Source organism: Ammodytes marinus (genome assembly GCF_949987685.1).
Source record: "Ammodytes marinus genome assembly, chromosome: 7".
Lineage (NCBI taxonomy): Eukaryota > Metazoa > Chordata > Actinopteri > Uranoscopiformes > Ammodytidae > Ammodytes > Ammodytes marinus.
The window spans coordinates 14759888-14784533 of record NC_137211.1 but is presented as its reverse complement, the minus strand read 5'-3'; positions in this window follow the sequence as shown (position 1 = coordinate 14784533).

Sequence of the window (24646 nt, the reverse complement as noted above, 5' to 3'; positions counted from 1 at the left end):
GTAGTGACAGCGCCTCCACGAAATGAGGACTGCATGCGCAGGACGGTGTTGGCGCCATATGACCAATATCAAACATGCACAAGTCGAGAAGAGACAAAAATCTGAAACAAGATAAGAAAAAAAGTGCCTTCTGCCAAAGTCCTGGCAAAAACTGCAGACCGTGTGAATGTGTAAGTTAAACGGCTTATCAATATCGTTGCTTCATCATCAAGGCCCAAGTACATCTGACTATAAGTTGTGCATTCCATTAAATTAATGCTTTGCTTGGATGTATTCTTATGGGGTGTGTAAGACATTATAAGCTGCTTTCCTTCAGCTGGAGCTCTGGCAGTGTTAAACGATTTTTAGAGAACAATAACAAGTAATAATATAAAAACACAAGATAAACCGGTAATTGCGCTTCCCAACAAATCGTTTAGGGTCAACAAGTACAAGGCTTTAGAGCTTTAATGATTCTGGATGGGATGAAAGAGGGTAATAAAATAATCATTGAATGAGTGAGTAAAATGTATTAACTTTCTCGAAAATTGATGGGCAGACTTTGCTGTTGCTTTCACCATCCACTTGCACACCACCGTACAGAGGAAACAATTAAAGCAACCTGTCATGCACACTGGCATGGCATCCCTGGTTGCCAATCACTAGTACGTTATACAGCAAAGAAACACAAGCCATGCAAATGGTCTGGGTGTGTGTGTGTGGGGGGGGGGGGGTTGTAAGAGCACAGCTTCAATGTGTCGCACTGCTCAAAAACATACTGCTCAAGAAGCTGCCAAAGAAAATAATCTGCAGTATATCTTTCCTACAGATACTCCTCACGGAAAGCTGAAGGGTTTTGTCAGTTTCAATAAACTAATAACTTCCATTGCCAGGAGACCCTCTCACTATTCACGCACAACGAAGACCACAGGATCTTGTACGTATGGTGATGCCATTTTACGAGAGAATTGATTGGTGAGTAAGCAGTGCTTTCATACGTGCTGATCTGTTATTTTGCAACATAAGCTGCTTCTGAGCAGGTCAGGTGTGTTGCAAAAGTTACCATGGCGATCTACCGTGGTGAAAAGTGAACCACCTTTGTGACACTGAAAACATCCCTGATAAAACCCAACCAATGTATCATCTTTGAGGAGGAAAAAATAGTATTACTGTAATAAAAGATAAGAATATAAATGCAAAGAAGACATTTTTGCTATTGCAGTAACAAAGATTCAATTTCTTGCAGTGAATATAACCACTTTCTCACAGTGAATGTCGTTAAGGGCTGTGTCTTCCACAGAGAATTGCAATGTAAGTAGCAATCTACCTGCCACATTTACATTGAAAAGATACACTCCCTTTCTCTTTAGTAAGTCACAGTAAGCGCTGAATGTAGAGCCAGAGGGTGTCACACACACACACACACACACACACACACACACACACACACACACACACACACACACACACACACACACACACACACACACACACACACACACACACAGTGTAACCTTTTCAGAGCAAAACACATACACACACATCCATACAACAGCATATTTTACTTTACAAGACCAGGAATTAATCAAGAACGATGTTATTTCCAGCGTCAATCCAAACACCTTTTACAGATTATTCACAAATGCTTTCATGTGACCAATATGGCAGATGTTATTCAAAAGAGGTTGTCTGAGGTTAACACACAAGCCGTGTTGGAACAATACAAGAGCTCTGATTTTTCTTTGTGTTTATCTTGTCTATGTAACTGTTTGATAGCCCAAAAATATCAGAACAAACAGGTACACTTTTTCGAACTGACCTCTAGCTTTGCTTTATTTGTTTTTTTGTAGGCAATGCCAGCTCTGTGGATCTTTGATTGACATTATTGGTCTTTTTTGGTTTACTTCTCAAGAACCTGGAGATCAATTGCTATGAAATGTAGTACAATACTTCATATATGTATGTAAAAAAAAAGAAAAAATTCAATATTAATGCTACTAAAGTTTAGCTTGTTACATAACATGCCAGATATAATCCGCTTAAACATTGTTACTGTATTTTTGTTGATATTACAGCAAACACACAAATGTTGAAGTCAGATTTATTACATTCATGACAACACTACTCAGAGGTGAAAGTTGAGCCCACTGTTACAATGTAATTAAGACTGGAAAGCAGAGGAGAGGAAAGTCATACACAGGAGATAAACAGCTTCCGTTTACATGGTGGCATTCCCCCTCAGGTCAAATGTAACAATTCGGATTTTGTTTAGCATTTCTTTAGTTTTCCTTCTATCAATCAATTCTAACGACCAACAATAATCCAACTGCAGCCTCCCGTTTCTTCTGCTTTATCAGAATGTGGGCCAGGTAGATGCAGTCATTTTGTGGTAGCTACTGTACTTGGAGGAAATGTAATTATATAGAACTGATGTCAATGTATTATCCAATAAATTGAGTATGTATGGATAAATGATGCATTGCTTTCCCTTAACTACCTGAAACATAGATTTGGCATTTTTACAGATTAATATTTCGGTACTCAACCTGATATGCCAATATATAAAACAATAAACTCAAAGTTTTCTTCCCTACTTTGAAACAAAACTTCTAGTTGCACCAAGGTGAAAGGAGCATTATGCTTCTCTACGAGTCTCCTTTCCCTAGCCTCTGTGACTCATCTCTAATGTGTCTAAATGAGATTAATAGAGCGTTCAATTCTCATTCCAGTTGCCCCTGTGCATCCAATTACGCAACATACGCAATCAAACACCGCAGATATCAAGGATCACAAAGAATCACTCTGCATATTTTTGGCCAGGGAAATCCATCAGAAAGGGGGAGAAAAGTAGAACTTTGCCCCTTTGTTTCTGTCTTTGACAGTTTTGCCAATCCATACAGTCATTACAAAGACCTGTGCATGACAAAATAGAAATTCACGTTTCTTGCCTAATTAAACCAATCCCATTTCAAGGGTGGCTGTCTTCTTTTTCATTTGTACAAGGAGTTGGGAATCTTTTTGGATGATTACTTAAGTACCTGGAACTCCAATGCATCCTAATGGTGATGATGAGAAGTAATCATTGAAGGGTAATAAGGGTGCACAGCACCAATCAGGGCAGGGCCGTCTAGTAGAACAGTTGCTGCCTCCTTGCCTTTTATAAACAAAGTCATCAGGGAAAAAGGAAGAAAACTCTGCAAATCTAGCCGGCAAAATGCAAAAAGGATAGCATGTAAGACAATGCTGGTAAATGATGAAGTTAATTCTATAGTGATACATTTCACACCCATAGCAGACATTACATAATCAGTGAGACAGATTCCAGTCTCTTTGAACACCCCATGTTCCTTATCTCTTTCAAACAGGGCAAGGCAAGTTGAGTTCTGACAAGTGGATGATGATGGACAGATAAAAAAGGTTATTTTTCCACAGATTCTCAATATGTATGCATCACTTGGGGGTTTCAATGTATATTTCATACTGTTTTCAATCACCCCTGGCTAGGACCGGACACATTCTGTTTTCAAATTTTTAAGTTTGGAGTTTCTTCCTTCCACTTCTCATCTGTGTTTCCACCTCTGCTCACTTCAATCCCCAGTCCACTGGGCTTTCACATGTAATACACACAAAATAATGAAAAAAAAAGTGAATAGTGCTGCTGCCAACACAACCTGTGTCACATATGTGAGTGCAACAGCACATCCAAGATGGTCCAATGGGACATAGGTAGACACAGTCACATACTACGCACACACACATAAAAAGGGTATGAGAAAAAAACAACACTCCCGTATAAGACAGCCTTGGGTTGTAGCCACTCACCGGGTTTGGCAATGTGAGGAGTGACTTTGATAAGATCAAATGTAACTCAGGGAGAGCTGGCTGTCCTTTTGTAGTAGAGGACAGATACTGATGACTGTTAAGGATAGGAGCAGACAGAGTAATAGTCTGGGGTGATGGCGAGAGGCTCAGTGCTGATCACACCGTCACTTTTAGGTGGGGAGACGGGGAAGAGGCCAACACAGTAACCACGGCAACAGTGCCCTAAAGGCCAGAAGCATGGCTGTGTGAATTTGTTTTCCTGTGCGCATGCAACACATGAGCCCTATGTATAGAGTGGGCATAAATAAATAGCTGTTTACATGTGTGACCACTTTCATGTGCAAATGTTTATGTGAATATATGTCACAGAGAGTGGATTTAAATTAATTATGCAAATGTACACGTGTGCATGAATGAGGCAGGTTTTTGTGTGTGCACAGTAGCCTACAGCTCCATTTCTTTTTTAGTCAGTGCCTTGAGATTGCTTCACTCCCAATGCATTATGTATTAGTCATTATTTTCTATACATAGCTAATATGGCGGAACATAACCCTGCCATGAGTGATTTGTGGACTAATGAATACAAAAAAGTCCATACGGGGAATTCGAGTGGTAATACTGGCAAGGGAAAATCATTCTATTCCAGTTTAAGCATTCTGAGTCCTTTTTAACCTATAATGGAGAAGACAATGTCAAAATCCATCTATCAAATTCCAAATGCCCTCTTTGAAGATGTGAACTCACTGTACCTTACTGTTGTCTATAGCACGGTGAATGCCTTGTTCACTCACCGTGTGAATATAGATAGATAGATAGATAAGTAAGTAAGTAAGCTTTATTTATATAGCGCCCTTCACAGACCAGGGTCACAAGGCGCTTCACAATACACATTTTATACATACACTGATGGCAGTAGCTGCCATGCAAGGCGCTGTCTGAACCATCGGGAGCAATTTGGGGTTCAGTGTCTTGCTCAGGGACACTTCGACATGTGGGTAGGCAGGGAATCGAACCTCCGACCCTGCACTCCAGAGGCAAATTCCCTACCCACTTCGCCACTACCGCCCCGAGATAGATAGATATGCTGTAAAAAATGTAAAGGATTGTTGCATGTGACCCATTTTTCAATGTGTCTTGGCACCTTTTGCTGAGTGTGACATCCGTCCTGTCCGCTGATTGGCCGAGGGCTGTGTCAGGGTGTGTCCAGGTCAACATGGTTCAGTGGGGACCGGTTCTATTTGTAGCCCCACTTTTTAGGAGCAAGATAGGCTCAAGCCTGAGGGAGAAAAGATATTGGCTGACTTTTAATGTTGCTGTCTGCTCCGGACATGGTAATATGGAGAAGCGTATGGTATTGCTCCACTTACTGAAAGTTGCAGTGACCTCAAATATGGTGTGAATATACTATTCAAACCCTGAGACCTGAGACTTAATTAATCAGATGTTGGAGCTATCATTCAAGGGCATGAGGGATATGGGAGGATGGCAAGCTACAATCTATTTTATATTGGTTTCCACTAATCTGTTATTCAGGAGTTCCTGTTTATGAATTCAGAGTTCAAGGCGATAGGAACACTTCACCAATCTCATTAGGGACACCTGGTTCAATATCCTATTGATGCTGCAATGCTTAACTAACCATGCACACCTCATGCTCTGCAGTAACATCCTCATACACATAAACATTTCCTGCCTTTCTGTCTGCATGTCCCTGAGGTTTAGATCAGGGCATGAGTTGCATCTTAATCCCTCCTATCCTACAGCAAATATACTTTATCACATCTTTGCATGTTGGCAATTATAGCAAGTTGTGTCAAACGTTGCCGACAGGAGCATCGGGGATTTGGAGGGGTCTAATTAAGAGAACAGAGTAAACTACCCCTGGCCAAGTCAGTGTTCAGGCTCAGCCCTCCTGCTCTCATCTGGCTCATTTCCATTATCAGCAATACATAGGTGCAGTGTGAACAGTATACATCAATCCCGGTGTAGATAATTGGCAGCAGAACATGCAAATTGGTTGCAAAGGATGGATAAAAAGCAAGATACATCGGAATCAGTTACAGGGGAAATATTGATTTTAGACCAATACTCAAATTCCCAGGCATATCTCATCTTAACGCATCACAGCTATGTGGAGCAGCGGTACCGGCACTAGAAGTATTGCTAGCCTTTCATTGAAACTGCCGTCTCCTATTGGATAATAACTTTGACTGACATGTCTCATCAGCCAAACAGATTTTGATGTGTAGTGACAGCCCGCCCCACAGGGATCAGCCCCCCGTGATGTCATCAGCGAAGTTTGAAACTTTGGCGGGCTATTAGCATTGTGATGTGAGTGAACTACTGTGGCCATCGCTTTCACACAACCTACTGCTCCCGCTGCCGATCTAGCGTGGCTTTTTAAAGGTGATCGTTTAACATAGTTTAGATATAATTTCAACAGGAATACCACATAAGCTGGAAGGGCTGACAAAGTTTTTTTGCGGCACTTCACTGACTGTAACTACGATGCTATGACTGGCTAACAGTTAGCACCGAGCGGAACAAGTTACCGGTATGTTGCTGGCCGTGTCTGCTTTTTAAACCTGTGAAGGAACATGGCACATCACTGATTTTAACAGCCTTAATGGCTTATAGGATCCGAGGATGGATTTCCTCTACAAGTGATGGGTGAGTGTTACTTTTGGCTGTGTCTATCTGTGAAGAGATAACGTTATTTTGTGGAGTTTTAAAACCATTTTGTTTGTTTGTTATGGTCGTTGTAGCCTAAATTGCTGGGACTTGGGTAGTAGGTGATGCTGTTTTTCATTGTTGATGCCGTTTTCTAAGCATAATATGGGAACCAACTCTCAACTACACTTCTTCTTAATATGCTGGTTGGATTGGCTGTTGTGTCGCTACTGAAGGCCCTGACTGAAACCCCACGGTATGCTACTGTTTGTTTATAACACCAGCGCCTGCTGTCTTTTGCTAGCGCGTGCTGGTGGCTGAAAGTTCCTCGAAGCACCTTTAACTGTGCGCTATAGATTGTGTTTTTTAATGTAGAAAAGCCATGTCCCGGGCATTACCGGTGGTGACGTGAGTTTATAAGTCACTAGAAAAGCCGGCAGAGCACAAATCTTTCACTCGCCAAAGTGTCGGGTGGTCTCAATAACTTACTTGCCTAAGAATATATTTACCTGCGAGTGGCGAGAGTTAATTTTGAGACCTGAACAAGACTCTCCGCTGATCACAGTGATGGTGCAGCGGAGTCAACGTGCAGAAAAGCTACACTTTGTTGGAGGAGCGTTAATACACTTATCAGAGATCACGACACAAACACAGCTGAGTAATCGCTACTCCGTTCATGTCGTCTTCTTACGTGTGGCTATTTGGCTGCAAATGTAACAGGCTATGCATGTGCGGAGTGGAGCTGTGAATTCATGGTTATCAAAGGGAACGGCTTTGCTATTGACATGGTGACGCTGGAGTTTCTGTATTCTCTCGAACCTGGTATTTAAAAGTTTACGTTTGCAGACCCCCAAAAACACGGTTGTCGTGTAAATGAATGGCCCCAAACGTAAAAAATACTTTTGTGCTTTTGTTGAAAACGTTTCAGTGTAAACAGACCCTTAGTTATTTTCTCTTTGGGATTTTTTTTGCATTAAAAACATTTTTTAAATTTACATTTGAAAGAAGATACATCATCATCATCATCATCATCATCATCATCATCATCATCATCATCATCATCATCACCATCATCATCATCATCAACATCATCATCGTCTTACTTTTTTCAAACTCTGTCCCCCGCATATGGTATATCTATTATTCGGTGGCATCTGATAATCCCTGCCTAAATACAAAAAACGTCCTATTATTTATGAGCATGTGAGCAATTAGCTATGACCTTATTAGCGATTCAGTTCATATATTTGTTCTTTTTAACCGACAGACAGCCTTAGCTAATCTTACATCTCTTCTATAATTGATGACATTCATTGTATAATTCATAACTTTCTATAAACTAATTCAACATGAAATTTGAAAGGGGAAATTAATATTGCGACTCTAGATACATTTTCCTTCTCCAGTCTTTTATGAAATGAAGTACAAATGGTCTAGGTTTTAAAGAGGGAGTAATTTGAAGATGCATTGCCCGTTTGATTAGGTTTTATCCTCTATAGACAAAAAAGGAAGTCAATTAAGGAAATGGACGAAAGGGCAAAGTGTCCTTCAGAATGTTAAAATCCCCTTTAATGTCCATTGGTGGTTCTGTCCACCCAGTGGCCACATGTCATTTGGTAATGGAAAGTTCCAGGGTGGGGAGAACTGGACTGTATTCAAAGCAGATGATCCCTTTATAATAATAGGTAATCTAATTTACTCTGTGGGATATGGTTTGCTTTGCCAGGCTGTCATTGTGTTCCTGCTGAAAACGCATTGCTGGTCCAAAAATGTGAAAAAGAGAAGAGCGTTGTCATTTCAGAAGGGATCCTTCGAAGCCTGATTACCATAAATCAAACAGGCATGAAAAAAAAAAAGATTCAACATTGCCATAGCGAGCATCTTTGGATTTTCTTCTGTTTGCTGATTCAGTGCTTTGCCACATTAGTTGTGTGATTGAGGGACACAAGTGATAAGGCTGCCAAGTATAGTGGCCCACTTCAGGAACCTTCTTTCAGTACAACATGCAGCAAAACATTTCTCTAAACCTCACCAGGAACAAAACGGTCTAGATGAAGACGCTGATTTTTTTTTATTATTTGATGTTGTATAGGACCATTTCTCCTCACTCTTCAGTGTCTACACCTACCTGACCTACATGTTGCACAGTCAAAATGACAAAACAAACAATCTTGCTCAGATCACTTTGAAAGGTCCTCTGTGGTAAACGCCGCTCACATTCGTCATTGTGTTTCTTTTCTTTTGTTTCTGTTTTTTCAAAGGTCAGATAAGAGGGTTCTTTATGGGGGGGCTTTTTTAGAGAAAGACAATCGTGTGAATGATAGGGTGCACAGAGTGGCTGTCTGCATCGGGCTCTACGCGCCAGACGCCTCCTTTTCTTTCGGCAGGCCCGGGCGCCTAACGAGATGCTGTGATATAAAGTTATTGATCACGTCTGTCAGGCCAAGGCTGGAAACGCACAGTGGCTTATCCTTCATTATGCCAATGATTAAGATGTGTCACCCAGCCTTAGATCCATGCCACATGGATGGAAACTGATGATGGTTAGTGACAGGCGCTCTTGGATGCTGATATGCCTCGGGTGTCTTCTCTCTAAAAAATTAAGACATTCTGCGGAGGCACAGTCAGAATCCGTGACACAGACGATGATCTATTTGTGGTGTACGTATTTTCGGCCCTAGAATGGACTGCAGACCATGAAACAGCTGTGTTTTGACCTGCAAGAGACAGTTGTGTATGTGTGTCAATGTGCCTTTACCTTTGTTTGCATTTGTATGTTTGTTTGAGTATCATCGTTACGAAATTACACCTGATACACTTATCCCTATCGAACAACACTCTCTCCCTCTGTTAGTTTAGAAGGGGACTGATAGTGAAGGAAACATTTGATCTGGTTTTCTTCTGTTCCTCTTGAACCTGTGTGCTTCACTGAGTTTCTACTGTTCTCTGACTGCAGTGAAAAGATGATCAAAGCCAGTGAGGAGAGTGTGTGATTGGCGTCTCGTTCCAAGTGACAAGAACATTTTGAGTTGATTAATAATCCGCTGATTTGCCCTTTACCGCAATACTGACACCCTCTGCAACATCAAAGGTGGGAGATACTGAAACAATGTGCTAGTGTTCTTTCACCATATCCAGACACATTTACACACATACACAGTCCTGTACACACCCACTGCCTCTCCTTTGATGTAAGGGGAAACGTTCCCAACTGCATGTATCCTACACTTGCAAGAACAACTCACATTGTTCACTGCATCCACCTCTAGCATACTACCACGGCGGTCCTTCCTAGCCCTCCGTACATCATTTACATATTGTGTAAAACCATTTTTTCCTCTGCATCTCTGCTTTTGGCTCCAGTCCAGATCCTGTAGGTATACATGGAAAACCCACAGAGAGAGTCAGTCAAGAAGCAGCACGAGTGAGCTGCCAAGACATTCTGGGACACTCATCAAAAACCAGGGGAATTAATTAGGCCCTCCGACAACATACAGATATGCCCTGAATTCCTATTTCACTGGAGATCGATAGCAAGCGGCCCAGCTGAGCATCTGAGAAACTGCTGTTTACTCAGAGGGCTGATTTCACTGGAGCTGTCATATAGTATGTTGTTTTAGCCTGGCTATGTGTGTCAAATCGCCGGGAGACAGAGGAAGAGAATGAGACAGAGGCATGGAAAAAGACAGAGGGAGTAACGGAAGAGGTGTTCAAGCTACAGCTGAACACTGGCTGACCATGCATGTTAGTCCACAGCTGGTGGCTGCTGACAGCTTCCTCTTCCATTTAAGATGAACCCATCAATTAACTACAGGCTTGACGGACTATAGGGTAAGAGTTTTGTTCTATAAATGAGAAATCGACTTATTGCCGTGGGAAACAAATACATTATTGACTTATCTTAAAAGTTACGAATAAAGTATTTGATATAGCTGAGCTTTTTTTTGTTTTGCTTGAGATCTAATGAAAAGCCGGTTTAGTTTTCTTCAGTCAGTTTCTTACTAGGACCTATGGGTTCTACATGAAGAGATATTTTCTGTCTGTCTCAAAATTTAAATGAATAACTTATAATAATAACATTTGAATCCACATCTGGAAGCTATGGGTTGTTTGCTTTGGTTGCCATGTCACAGTCAATCAAATGAGACGGTCCACCAAAGATAGCACAACAGTATGTATCAGCCATTTCATCCTACGTCTTGGTCCAAGAGATCTCTGACGCAAGTGATAATGTCCAGTAAGATCAACTTATCTGAACAAAGTGATAACCTTCAGACCAATCAATGATGTTTCCCAAAACCTAACTCAATTTAAAAAATGCCACTGTTAAATTTTTTTTTTTGCCGACAGTGATTTGTAACATTCTTCGAAAGGCACAGACAAATGATGTTGTCCATCTGATAGGGGTGTCTGATCAGAAAACTACTTTTTGGATCCACACTATCCAGATCAAGCAGATCAATTAATCCATTCTGAATTCTTCTTTTTGCATGACATTTTTTCTATACATTACAGATACGCAATAATACATCATTTGATTGTAATGTTATAGATATGATAGATGTTTGATAGATAGAAAGAGATATTAAATATAAACAACATTAAATAATCAATATGTAAATAATCAATTTGTAATGTTATTTATATTTATACGTGAAATATAGAAGAGTTAACACAGACAAACAATATATATACAGTAGGCTATACTTAAGATTTGAAGTGAATTGGAAAAAAGGCCCCAGGATGTAAAAACTAGTATTTCCGAAGAAAGAAAGCAAATATTAAGGACAGAGAAAAAAATAAATTTTTTGTATGGCAGATTTATGTTTTATGTGCTGACCCTCACATTTGAAATGCCTGATTTTAATAACAACGTTGTACTGCTGTACCTTTAAAGTATGGCCTGTCTAAATATGGTCGGATGAGGTTCATCTGTCTCACTGAAAAGCGGCAAATTTTTTCCTTTAAGTGTGTCATCAGCTACTAAATGTGATCCATCTGCTGCTCCTGCTGATGGGGAGAAAAACATTAGCATTGACCTACAGTATATGTGACCTTAGTTCACATACTCATTCACTCTGTTCTTGCAATCATAGCTATGATAGGACGTAAGCAAATCACAGCTAAACACATCATCAAACTCATATGTAAAAAGGTGAAATCCTGTCACTGTCACAACTTCTGTTGCCCAAATGAGGAATTCTGAGTCATTACAACTACACTGTCGGTGCATCTACATGAGGCAAGCCTTCGGTGATCGCGCATGAATTTAAAAGCATGCCTTCGGTGATCGCGCATGGATTTAATAGCATGCCTTGGGCTGTTTTTAGCTCCTATGTCAGTGTTGGGGTTGACACCAGTTTGAAACCACTTCCATACTAAAAAATACTGAGATAATTTTGTGGAGCTGATAGGCTTCATTAAATTTGTGTCAACTTGTTTGACAATGGCTTGAATGTAACCGACAGTCACATGAAAATGTTACTCACGACAGCTTTAAGTCTTCCTTCCACATTGAGATTTTTTTCTCTCCACATCATCCTATTCTCTCTCAGCTGGATCTGCCTCCCAAAGCCCTCAACAATCTTCCTCCAATTTTCGCCTTCCCATCTGCCGCATTGTCACTCCCTCCCTTCATCTCTATGGTACTATCTTCATTCACCTTAAGCCCCAGTTAATGATGAAAGAGACCAGCCTCCCTCGGGCTCAGAACTGGGTAGCTCTGTGGGATAGCGCTCAGCTACACACTGGACGTCCGGGCCTAATTCCTTATTCATGGGCTGCATCAACACCAGTCCTACTAGTCTCTCTGTAAGTCTAGAGAGCAATCACTCTTACGACACCCAATTTGAAAAGTGAACACTCTTTTTCCCCTCCTCATTGCAATTTCTCCCCCAATTTGTTCTTAGTTCTCAAAGCAGCTTAAAGCGTTTCTCCTTCTTTCACCACATGATGCTATTCAATGAGTGAGCTATTTTTTGCTGTATATATCCCCACACCTTTTTTCCTCCAAAGCTTATTCTAAGACAATTTATACCTTTCCCCTTTGATGAGCTTGTGAAGGCTATTCCCATTGAATTTGCTGCATGTGGTATTAGCGATATACCTGGGAATATAAGCATTTTTCCACAATACAGTAAAAAGGGTTGTATGAAGAAATGTAAGCGCCAGTGTAGAGTCCTAAACACATTAGGGCCCTTTTCAGTTGGAGAAGGAGGCACTAATCCACATTCGTAAATCCAAACAGTTTTAAGTGTGAAAGTCTTTCCCCATCCGAGGGATTATTTAGGAATATGAAACAATTTTAGACACAAGGTGCTTTTTTTTCTCTTTCTTTTTTTTTTGTGCATTTCAGGAAGCTTTTAGATATCATTATTCCGTCTATACTCTTGTGGCAAATGCAGTCTTCCATGGCAGCACCATTCCCTGGTAAATTACACAACAATCACACAGCAATCACTTCCAGCAGCTCTTTCAGAGTAGAGGAGAGTGAGGTAATCCAAGCCAGAGTGTCAGCGGTTCAACTGAAAATAGGAGGATTTACTGGGAAAAACACTGCAAGTGGCTGCTATCAGGGACACAGTGCCCTCCTTTCAGCTGGCGATCCAGCAACTGTGATCTGCCGCAGGGAAATGAGAGGAGCATTGCACGTGCAGGGTTCGCAGCATTCACAATTGTCCGTTTTTGCACATCCAAGTTCATTATTGTAATTGCGTGTGGGTCAAATCCTAACCCTAAGCCTTATCCTCCATGACTTCAGTGTTAAACAGCTGTCTTCTGGTAAACAGTAACTGAACACTTGCCAGTACTCATCCGCCCTCCCCCCCCAAAAAAAACACGCATCCAAATGCAACGTTGTAATAGATTACATCAAGGCGTGATACATGTGGTCAGTTGGGTTCAACAGCAGAGAAGGAGATGGGGGGTTGAAAGCAGGGATGATGTTGCTTTGCTCTCTTCAAAGCCTTGGGCAACATTGATCACTGCACTCTCCTTCTCACATGTATATTTGAGCATTAGTGACGGTTCATGAACAAGGAGGCCGAATGCTATGGAATTATGCTATAAGAGACATGCGCATGCCATCATCGTATCAAGTATCGAGCGAGAACTCTTCTGGTAGCTTGAAACTTTTAATTAAACTACTCTTCGCATCACATTGATCATTAAAATTGTACTCAGTCAAACAGAAAATATTGATCATAAGAAAAAAAGGAGCTCAATAGAGGTTCTAGTGTATCTTCGACACATATGAGAACAGAAAAAACACACTTGGTTCACTCAAATCGTTCAGTATGTCAGCAACCGGATTAGTATATTTAACCCATACAAATACATTTGTGTGGAAATAGTACTCATGCCGAAACACAAGGTTTCCTCAGTGATAAATTAAAGCCTTGACAATAGACTAGATTCACATCCCATGCCAAGTATGACTGCTGTAATCCTTTTGGAGTTAGATTTTCCCTGAATTTATTTGCTATATCTATCACTCAAATAAACACCTTTTAAAATAAACAAAATTATATTTTAGCCCAAAATGTTATCTGAATATTGGAACTTTCATTTCTTTCAAGGGAATACAATACCTTAAACGGTGCTCAACGGCTCCCTGCATCAAACTGTATCACGTTATTCAATGCATAAGCACTTAACTGACCCACATAAACATTTATTATTCTTGACTATCAACTTCATTACCTTCCGCCGCCTGTCTGTCTGTCTCTTCCTGTGAGCCTCTATTGCTTTAGTATTGGTTATTTGCCAGGCAATAGTGGTATTATTTATTCAAGGCTCCCATATTCAAAGTTGAATGTGTGCATAATGAATGACTCGTGTTGTAAAGAATCGCAGCACAGTTTGGTTTCTCCCGCAGAGAACTAAGGGCTACAGTGTTTCTTCTCCGTGGCAGGCAGCTCAAGAATCTGTCAGTCTGAGCTGGGCAGCAAAATGTCTCTCTCTATACAGTAACAATATTTACATTATATGACACATAGGTACGCCCACATTTACTGCTAGCTTGACCCCCTGGATTATTCCTATATGTTTTATTCATCTCTGCTGTCACATGGATCTTTTATCAAGGCTTCCAGACGTAGCTTTTTCTTTCAGAGTTACACCTTTCTCTTGTCTCCCCATGTAAATATACAAGACTGAGTTTTGATCACAAGCTGTTTCGGTGGGTGTGTTCTTAGCTTATCAGCTCATTGCCTTTACGTTTCAAATTAATTGCAGAATCATTGTGTATATTCCCCCAGGGACGGAGAGATTTAATTAGATATAAAATCTAAATGGCTAAACCAAAATGAAATATTCATGACCAAACATAGAAAAACTCCCTAGATGTCCTTTGGCAATGTTCTGTTTGATATCAAGTGAACACTTATTGATAAAGAAAATATCGCACATTTACATTCGCCTGTGCTGCCGGGTATTTCCCCAGTCATTTGAGAGATATATGGGTTTGAACCACAATCTTAGATCATCATCTGTTTGAGAATACACCATTTGAAAGCATTTCTTATATCCTTTTCATCAACCCGGTGGAGGTTAGATGACATTTAAGGCACATTAATGGAATAGCTTTTGGGAAAATACGATTATTTGCTTTTTTTCTAAAAGTTCAACCTTAAGAGTGATGCCAGTTTCAGCTTTGCATAAACACTGCTCCTAACAGCCTACTAATTTACTTGTTGTATAAAAGACAGGTTGTGGTTTCAGGTGTTTCTTTATGCCAGACTATTATTTTTTTCTTTATTTGATTTGCTGGGGTGCAACATAGAGCAAACATAGAGTAATGCTGCATTTTGCTTTTTTCTAGCCACATGGAGTTCTGACATACTATCCGTTTGTAAGATAAAACTGTTAACAATCAACTGGTTAGACAGAGCAATCTGAGCATCCCATCCCAAGTCTTGATGAAGTTATGTTTCTGACCAGCAGACACATATACCAATCTGAACTTCAAATTCAAACTCAAGTTGAAGACAAAGAATTGAGTCCATAAAGTTTCACTTCAGTAAGTAACAGAATATTTCATGAGGCCTACAATTTTCCCAGCACCTGGTGCTTCATAATAAATCATGAATTACGTTATTCATTAAATGCTCATGTACTGTATGCTGTACAGGAGTAAAAAATATCTTGACTGTGCAAAGCAGGGAGGATGTCCAGGGACTATATGTACTGCAGTGGGGTTATACTGCAGCATTAAAGAAAGTGAGACTTCTGTTCTGTCCAATCTTTCAACTCTCAAAGTGAAAGACATGTTCTTCCATCCGACTGGACCTGTACCTCATGGGTTGGTGTCAGTTTCACTGGCTCACAGACTGGAGTGGTTGATCACATAGGGATTGCTTTCCTCCCCTGGAGATTTCACCATTACCATTACCTTATACTTGGGAGGATTGCACCCAGGCCCCCTGGGTTCTACCAGACCCAGCTCACTGTGCTGAGACTTTATACTGTCTGTAGCCCTCCTGGGACAGCACCACCTTCCTTGGCTGGCCATGAGCTCATACCTGGTCTGGCCATCGTCACAAATTAATCTGCTATTCATTTGTGTTTCAAGGTGTAAATAAGAGTAAACTAATTACAGCCCGGGGATATAGAGACAATCATTTACATTCAAAGACATCACGACCTGGTGCTTTATCATCAGAGATAAAGCACATGCAAACTGTATAAAGATTGTGAGGAGAAAAATGAGATATTATAGTCTGTATTAAACAAGCAGAGTAATTAATCAAAGAAATAGAGGCTTCATGTTCCTGGTCCTTAGAAATGAAGGTCCATTCCTGACCCAGCAGCACGTATGCTGTCAGGGTGAAAAATGGCAAAGATCAGAAGCCAAGTCACATACTATATACTTTTACAACAATACATCCAGTTCACCACAAACAACAATGCAGTGTGTTGCTATTGGCCAGGGGGTGGGAGGTGGGAGGAGGGGGGGGGGGTAAACGACGACGACAGTCTGAAGACACTAGGCTGGGTGTAAGGCGTGGAATACACATTTGTCCTGTGGGGTATTATGCAAGAGAAATACAATATTCTACATCTCTCATCACACTATATGCATTTCTCTCATCACAAGATTCACCATTATAATGATCGGGATTTAAGAAAGATTAAGGGCTTACCACTTCAATGTTTCCCAGAAGTGTCTTCATTCCTGGTTCATTCAAATAAGGTCAATGGTATTTAAAGGATTATTATAAGATGACATTAGATTCAGACTTAAGAATATAAGTACACATAAGTTCCCTCTCAGGGTTAAGATGTTTGACTCATCCAATGTTGTCCTTTTCCCCCGTTTCCCAGGTGACTTTTCTACATATTACTGATTCAGTGCGCTCGCTTCGTTTTCTTTCAAGGTTCGTGTTTCCATTGTTGCTGAGCGTTAGTGTGTCACATGAGGACACGGGAACAGAAGGAATCCAAGCATAGGCAAGAGGAATCTAAAAAGAAACAAACTAGATAGACTCAGACGTGACTTGTTTTACTTGCAACAACTGATACGAAACATGTACATACACAAATTCAAAACATCCATCTACAAAAGTCTATTTTTCTCAAAATACAGCATCCATACAAAATAAATCCGTAATGGAGAATATCACCAGAATCCTTCATGGCTGTTAGATTTCATTATTTCAACAACATCGAACAGCAATATATTTTTGGAAACTCCATGCAAGCAGAAATGTCTAGTCTGCAGCAGGAAAACTTTCTCAGGTTTGTTCCTAAGAACAACATTACTTTGAGAACAATCTTTTGCTGTTGTTCTTGCTGCAGACCAGACTGTTTACTCTCAACAGCAATACTTTCAGAGTGGGAGTTGACAAAGGGCCTATCAAAAAAGTATAATAAATTATGTTTATAGTATACATGAAGCAGGATTTCTAAAATATTGCATGCATCAAAGTAATAAGAACACATTAAACAGTGCATAGTGCACTTGAATAATGCAGCTCAAGTCTGAGACTGAGAGTAAAGATCACATGATTTAGATGAGTAATGTGTTATTTTATCAAAATCAAAGTTTGATATATACTGTATATCTGTACAATAACAGACAGTGTTGGGCAAGTTACTTCAAAAGCGTAATGCGGTATTTATTACTTGTTACTGTCATTTCAAAGTAGTTAGTTACATTACAATATTACTGTCTTTGAATTGTAAGGCATTACACTACTTTTACATTACTTTTGCATTACTTTCATCAAAATAACAGGAAATATGGATTTGGTGTTCTCAATAGATCTTCTTGTGTTCAATGCAGCTCATTACACAGCAGGAGGTGACATGGTATGGCATGACTGAGCTAGGCTTAAGGCTAACACAAGGATATAATATAATGGTCACAGTTGTGGCTCATGGTGCAATACATTTTATAATAGAAATACTGTATCTTTAGGTATTTATATTAATATCAATAGAGCTAGAGCCTACTACTGTAGATTGTAAAAAAAATGTGAGCCTCAAAGACTTGTTTCTTGCGTTCTGGCGACATCATCATCAACTTTTGCCTTTTTTAGTTGTTCCAAAGAATCTGCCTTATCATCTTGCCATCTAATCTAAATGATATCTGACCATTATGTTTGTTTATCGTCTCTCCTGCGTGACATTTTATAATAACAATAGTAGCCTAAATATATATCTCCTTTGCTGTGCGCTGGGGAGAAACAGACACGCTGGCAACTTTTCTGGTATCAAATTGGTGATTGCAGGATGATTAGGATGCAGCAGCCTATTTGAATGACATGCTGTCCGGCGGAGCTGCTTGACTCTCGGCCGGGTGCGAGGCAAAAATAAATAAATAAAAGGACTCGGCGCATCATAGGCTATTATAGGCTGGCCTGATGTGAAACTTCTCTAAAATATAGGCAACTTACTCAGGCTCGCCAACATAAAACCGACGTGCACATAGCCGCAGGAACATATTCTCAACAGGGGGTGCTGAAAAAAAAGCTCAGCCTGCACTTGTATTGCTGAGGAGAGCTTGCCAACTGCGCTGTCCTTTACGCACCATCACTGCCGCCGTTATGTTTAGATTTCATAATTTGCATCAAAGCACTTAGGATAATAAAAATTAGAGGCTTTATTTAAACGCTGTCCATGCGGTAGTTATATTAACTGTGTCGGCTGTAGACTGAAACTAACGAGGGGGCGGCTGCTTCACTGTACAGTTCCATAGTTGCGCATTCAGTTTTGGCGACATGTCTCTGTGTATCAGGGCTCTGAGTTTTCTTCTCCTAGCAGTAAGATTAGCGCGGGTTTTTCTCTCCTCTGCGATTCTCGCGGTGTTGGCCAATTTGTATAAAAACAACAAACCAGTCAATTTTGGGTTTAAAATGCATTGTAACGCGCGTTACTGAGATTTGTACCGAGTTACATATTACATTTTTTTGTAATGCCTTACATTACCGCGTTACAGCAAAACGTAATACATTACAGTAATGCATTACTTCCTGTAACGCGTTACTCCCAACACTGATAACAGAACACAAGAAAATATATTGTAATATATTAATACATTTAAGTACATGTAAGCACACACACATGAAAGTTTCCCAGTGGAGTTTTTGACTTTTAGTGGGAGGATCCCAATTGTATTTAACCCGTGCACATCCATAAGAGGGATAATGCATGCACAGGCACATGGGTGCCAAGATACACAGTCCTACCAATGGTTTCATGCTGTTCAACTGATCAACAGGTGGTGGAAAACAGTTAAGGTATGTAGCAATGCACGGGCGAAGGCTGTTATGAGGAAGACTGCTTACAAGAAAACGTAAACAATGATGGACTCAAAATACTCAATAAACTTTACAAATGTTTTATGAGGACAGAAATGCATTCGACACATTTATAGGAGTTCAAAAATACACACAATGCATGTAGGTGAGTACATTGAATTTAAACATAACTTTGGTTTGTTTACAGGTCACATATACCGAAAAGTGTAGAATTTCTGCACCCCAAAACACGTAACATTCATTACATTAGTACAAAAGTCTACTTTCACTTGGAATGTGTATTGTATTGTTCAAAGTCTGCACCTAAAGTAATGTGTCACTATCTTAGAAGACATTTGTTCACACACACGTACACACACACACACACACACACACACACACACACACACACACACACACACACACACACACACACACACACACACACACACACACAAAGACACAAAGACACAAACACACACACAAAAACAGACGCACATGACCTTAACGATGCAGTTCTGTGCTTCAGGTCATGGACAGCACTGTGCATTCATGTCTAACTCATCAGGGATCTCTAACATGTTGCCTTTTCCCACTGTGAAGCTATCTGAAGAGAAAGCACACACAAACACACACGCACACACACACACACACACACACACACACACACACACACACACACACACACACACACACACACACACACACACACACACACACACACACACACACACACACACACACACACACACACACACACACACACACACACACACAAGACGTACAAAGATTTGCACATCCTGGCATACAGAGAGACATATCAGAGAGTGATGCTGCAGTCTGAACACTTAGGGCTGTATCACATGCACATTATTATGTGGACACAGCACACAACAAAAAAAACACACACTGACTCTCTGCTCTCTGCAGGAAATTCCAGCATAATGTTCAAAAGTCCACTTCAATTAGCATTTTACCAACAGCAAAAAAAAAAAGAAATCATAACAGGCCAACACATACAGTAAAAAACACAACACCTAAACAATATAGCTGTGTGAAATACAAATTAACTGTAGTCATTGGAATAATTAATCTGAGTTAATTAAACTGGATTCCCCTCACTTGTTAGAACTAATTAAATGTGGTGGTAAGTGACATTTTCAAAGACTGTCAAGAGATCTGCTTAGATATAGTAGCAATTAGAGTGACAAGCCAGAGCGAAATAGCTTTTTAAGCTCAACCCAGCTTTAACAATGAAAGAATATTTAATGGCAAATGTTATGTGTTCATCACAGATGGAAAGAGTACAAGAATATTGTATACAAGTAAAAGTACTGTTCATTTACAGAAAAGTGATTTTAAACATTGACTGTTAAAATACTATTCATTATTCATTAAATAGTGGAACAGCATCACACCTTGTGTCTAAAAAGCAACGATAATTTCCAAAGATGGCAGTCCATGTGCACAACTGATCATTTTCAAGTACGTAACGGTGTTCATCTGCAAAGCCTCACTAGAATTAACTAGAAAAGAGGACAAAAAACATCAAACAAAAAATTCAAATTAAATCAAACAAAAATGTCAAAAATTACCTAAAAGAGCTACTGCGACAGACGATATTCTTGTGATAAAAAGTACTTTAGTAAACGTAAAGCAACTTGCCTCAAGTCCCCAGCCTTGCTTTTGAGTGTCGCTGTAAAGGACATCTCCCGGTATGCAAAAACTTCACTTTTTAGTCACTATGGCCAGTCATCAGCATTGCACATAACATAATGGCGCACTGCTCCTTCAAGGGTTTTATCTATGTTTCTCCATTGTGAGGGATCCCTTTGTCTATTTTGATTGGCACACCACGGTTTGTGTCTGATATAATAATTCATATACCCAGGTCCAGTGGAGCTTCATGACATTCTCCGGTGCATTGATAAATGGATTTTTTTATCATGAAATAACATAAATATAGAGAAATGTCCTTCACTTGTCTCTGTACTTTCTCCTTCTCTCAATGCCTGCACCTTTTAGCCAGATAAGACTTGACAAGATATATTTGGGTGATTCAAGATTTCCAGACATATTGTCTCACCATAATGTTCCCCTCAGAAATAATACTTTTCAAAAGAAAAAAGAAATTATAATCTGTTTATAATTTATGAATTTTTCAAACCATACTGTTTGTAATCTACAAACGGAATTGTGTACAAATACCTTATGCCCATTGAGGTAATGAAAAGAGGGGCAATATTTACTCTGACCTCTAGACGCACATGAGCCACTCAATGTTATAGCTAATGTTGCGGTGTAATAACAGCTAGCGGTCAGCCATACGGATGGGTTGATGTGAAAGCGCATTCCACAAAGGGTTAAAGAGATGGAATGGAAGTAATGGAATTCTTTTGTGGGGTGAACAGGGCACCCAGTTAATTCTCTCTGTCCGGTCATGCCGAGCAGTTGTTGATGGACACTCCCTGTGGCAGAGGTTGTCATTTCATTGTGTAGGATGAGGCCAGCAAGCCTGACTGTCATGTACAGCACAACAGGGGGGATGTGATGTGACAGCAGGAGTGTGATCATAGTCATCATGAGGCTTTTAAAGCATGGCCGATGCTGGGCCTTTCGAGACGGCCAAGGAGAGAGTGATGCTGTTGTTGGCTGACACTGGAAAGCACTGATCGCTGTTCTGCCTCATTAGGTTTAAATAGGCTTATCCTAAATAGCTGAACACTGATACACATTACTGATACATGAAGACAAGGCACTGCTTGGAAGCCTTTGCAAAACATTGTCAGAATGTGTTTCCCCATGTGTCCTGTTTAGCCAGACAAGTGTTGTTGCAGACAATCACATTGAGAGTGCGTTCGTCTGCCTTTAATCAATCATATGCTGGGAATCACAAACAAGAATCAAAGAACAAGAATAAGCTCTAGATAGATAGTTCAGCAGGGATCCCAATACCTGATTCACTTTGAAGAGGAGATATTTTATTCCTTATCGAGGCCTTTAATGTAGTCTCTGTGTGTGTTTGATGCGATTCTCCAGCTGAGAAAAAGAGTGCTGAAAGCCCCGATATGTGGATGTGTTGGGGGTCCAGATGAGCCAGTGCTTTGACTGCTCTTTTGAATCATGCTCTTGGGATGCAAGTCTTCTAAAGCTTTTCTGAGAGAAACACTCAAATAAGGAGCTACTTGGAACAAAATCAGCTAAATGTACAATTGAAATTGTATTCCTGGGATAGAAGAAAAAAAACTCTTGGTCACCAAAGCAAATATTCAATTTGTTAATAATTTCAACATTACCGCAGTATATTTTTCCTCATTACTATTTAATTGGTTGCTCGATTGAGCGTACCCCAGACAAATTAGTACATTCCCAAACTAAACCTGTACCAGCCTGAATACAAGTATTGCCCATCTCTGGTACTACCTAAAATGTTAAAAAAAAAATATATATTACATCATTTATTTGTAGGCAAAAGCTTTTCATGAGGCCTGGGTTAGAATGATATCTCCCCAGACTCCAATCTATTTCTAGTTCTCACATTTTTCACTTTGATGTGAACAACACAAGGGAGGCAGAAGGATATGTTGACCATTGCCTGAGGGCCTCCTGCATCCAGACCTCTGATGACATCTGGGTGTGATATTGAAGTGCAGTGAGGGGTATTCAATCTCTTTCATGAGAACGTGGCTCAGTTTGCGGACAAAACACAGGTTTTCCATTACACTCTGCCAGAGCTGATGTTGCCTGCGGTTGGATATTATATTAGGGAAGTGAGAGTCCTATCTGTCACTATGCAGCCCGTCCAAGATCTCAAAACACTCAGCTGGCCCAATATTGTTAGCCACAAGAGAACAATGGACAAAAAAAAGAAAAAAAAACATTGTGTCGAAGAGGTCTGAGATAAGGAATATGGCATGGAGAAAATTGCTCATGATTTTTTTGTTTCTTTGAAGAAAGAGAGTTACGTGTAAAAGGGGCTGAATGAACCAAACAAAAGCCTCTTAAGAATGAAACTGTTCAGCATATATGGGCTCGGTAATGTTAGAGAATATCTTGTTTGTACAATATGTGGTCAAACTACGTCAGAAGACAAAAGTGTTTGCAGATGTTCAGAAAGGCCACCGACAAAGTTGGACCAAAAAGCACACCGTCATAATGAGGGATGAGACGCGATAATGATAAAATGTGAGGACAAAGGAGTGCATGCTCAGGCACATTTCCCCTGGGTGACATTCATGGTGTTGCACTCATTTGTTCACCCCAAAGAAGTTTGTGCTGAAAATGAAAAAAGTGAGATGAGAGGAAAGTCCAAACCTAACCTTTCTTTCCTACCTCCACACACCAATGACTGCGTGAAGTTAGCATGATTTTAGAATTGTCAGTTTTTAAGAGGTATTGAATTAACTTGTGCTATGAATTGTATTGGGTTATAATGACTATAACTCTTTTACACATCTCAGTATAATGCAATAAAGTCTAACAGATTCAGAACAAATCACAGCCTGCAAAATCACCACAAGATTGAAACAAAACCTCTTTAAAAAAAATCAATGTTTTAACTTTCCTGAATGTAACATTTAATGCAGTGCTGGCATTAGACTTGGCTCCTTTCATCAAGGTGAACCTAATACTTGCATCAAATACAGGCAAATATAAATAGACAGATAAGCATTATGTCATCGGCAAAGATGTTTATGTAACCACTGTTGCCTACTCACAACCTCCTTACGTACGGACTGCAATGTATATGGTACTCTACAGCAGCAGCAATAGATTGAGGGTACAATAAAGGAGAAAATTAAATTATGCAAGCTTTGTGTTTCCACAGGGTGGACCCTGCTATGGTAGATCACAAATAATCTAGATTTTGGATACAAAAACTGTTGAGTGTGTGAGTGTGTATTTTTGCTCATGTGTACGTGGGTTGTATGCTACTGTTACCGTCTGGTAGGGCAGTGATTTTCAACCTTTTTTGAGCCGCGGCACACTTTTTACATTTACAAAATCCTGTGGCACACCACCAACCAAAATGACACAAAATGACACTCTAACACAGTACATATAATACATATAGTTAATAATATAGTTTCTAAATGTATTTATACTCACTTAGTGTGAAACCTGGGCCTGTTTCGATGAACACAAAATGGATATCCTGGCAGGAATGGTAGAAAGACTGGGATTTTGACCCATTTTCACCTCAACCCCTTCGACACCAGAGCCCTGTGATTTTTCCTTCTCTATCTCTGCTGACTCATCTATAAGGAAAATAGTTATTGGCCCACAATTAACTAGTAGTAGCTGGATGACATAATCAACTAATTTGCATAATATGCAATTCTGAAAGAGGCTAAATGAATAGAAAATGCTGAGTAGTAGGCCTTAACAAATTACCTAGGCCTCTTTACATATTTACAAACTAACTTTAAAAACGT